A 2,124-nucleotide genomic window follows, 5' to 3' on the forward strand; every position below is an offset into this window, starting at 1 on the left:
GTCCACCTGGGTCTTACTCAGAGCTTCTGCCTGAATCTCAGGATTGTTTTTTTTTAAATAAAATAATTATTAGACTCAAGTGGCTTCTTTCAAAATGTAAAAGAACCCGCCCACCACTTTAATCACAGTCTACAGCTTGTTCTGACCAATAGCATAGAAACTGAACATTTAACAGTATTTGCTGAAAACCCTCTTTCGTCTGATCATTTCCTAATAAAATTTAAATTTACAATAATGGATTACACAGCTTTGAAATGGATTTCCTCACAGTAGATGTCTTTCTGAAAGTGATGTAATTAAGATTAACAATATAATTCACCCACTGTTATCATCTTCACCTCCAACACAGAGCAGAACTGCTACTCCTGCAGATGTGAATATCTTGTTAAGATCTTTACTTCTTCACTGCGTACAACTTTAGATACTGTAGCATTCGATACTAATAACACATTTTATTGCAGCATTTAGAGTATGCGGTAGGTATTAAAGGTATTGCGCTGCAGTGGTTTGAATCATATCTATGTAACAGACTCCAGTTTGTTCATGTAAATGGAGAGTCCTCTTCAAACACAAAGGTTAATTATGGAGTTCCACAGGGTTCAGTGCTAGGACCAATTCTGTTTACATTATACATGCTTCCCTTAGGCACTATAATTAGAAGGCATAGCTTACATTTCCACTGCTATGCAGATGACACCCAACTCTATCTATCCATGGAGCCAGATAACACACACCAATTAGTTAAACTGCAGGAATGCTTTAAAGACATAAAGACCTGAATGACATCTAATGTTCTGCTTCTAAATTCAGATAAAACTGAGGTTATTGTACTTGGTCCTAAAAATCTTAGAAATGCAGGGTCTAGCCAGATGTTTCCTCTTTACACTGGCCTCTAGTAACACTGTGAGGAATCTTGAAGTCATTTTTGATCAGGATATGTCCTCCAATGCGTATTTATTAAATATGTAGAACTACTCAATATGTCCAAAAAAACCTTCAGTTAATCCAAAACGCTGCAGCAAGAGTACTTACAGGGACTAGAAATAGAGAGCAGATTTCTCCTATATTCATTTCTTTTCGTTGGCGCTGTAAAATCCAGAATTGAGCCTGGTTCTACTGGAGGTTTCTTCCTGTTAAAAGTGAGTTTTTCCTTTCCACTGTCACCAAAGCACTTGCATTCTTGCTTCTATATGGGTTTTCTATGGGCAAGGGCACTGTTTTCCATGTTGACATGATAGCATCACACAGCTGCTGCAGATCTGTGAGCTACAGAGGATGTGAATCTCCTGTTGCACCACATCCTGACGGTGCTCTGTTGGACTGAGATCTGGTGAATGTGGACTTTTCCACTTGGCGTAGTCTTCTGCTGCTTCAAGACCGTTTTATGCACTCAGAAATGCTCTTCTGCATACTTTAGTTGTAACAAGTGGTTATTTGAGTTCCTGTCAGTTTAAAGCAGTCGGACCATTTTTCTCTGACAAAACTCCTCCAGCGTGTCTACTAACCATGCCATGAACATCATCCTGTTATATTGCTCACTTGTGATTGATTATTATTTGCTTTAACAAGTAGCTGAAGAAGTTTACCTAATAACGTGGCCAATGAGTGTTAACAGTCTTTGGTTTCCAACCACAATTTATGTATTAGAACTAGCAGGCACTGCCAGCATTTGTGTAAAATAAGACTGAAACCAAGAGCGAAGCCTGAGGACACCTTTCCTGAATAACAATGATTTAAAAGGTGACAACTTAAACTCTCTCCAAATTAGAAATAAGGGCTGAACTTGTCCTTGCCCTTCCAATCTGCGATACCACAGTTGATGTATTGTTTCACGGACATTTATGGCCCTGTGTCTGCCTACTGTCTGGCAGGTCCAAATCACTGCATAGCGTGACAAGCCAAGACACTGATTTGGAAAAAGTTATGAGAGAGAAGTCAGAGAAGACAGCACGACAAAATGAAGATGATATACTCGGGCAAAGCTGAGAGGGGAAAGTAAAAAAAGAAAAAAAAACGTATTCATTCCTAAAACATATTAAAAATGTGACATTCAGACAGCTGCACCGAGGCCAGGTGCTGCTTTGTGAGGAAGCTGTACCTCTAAGGCGCCTCCACAGGACGCGC

The sequence above is a fragment of the Pundamilia nyererei genome, unplaced genomic scaffold, assembly GCF_000239375.1.
Source record: "Pundamilia nyererei isolate P.nyererei 1_Seehausen unplaced genomic scaffold, PunNye1.0 scaffold00018, whole genome shotgun sequence".
Classification (NCBI taxonomy): Eukaryota; Metazoa; Chordata; class Actinopteri; order Cichliformes; family Cichlidae; genus Pundamilia; species Pundamilia nyererei.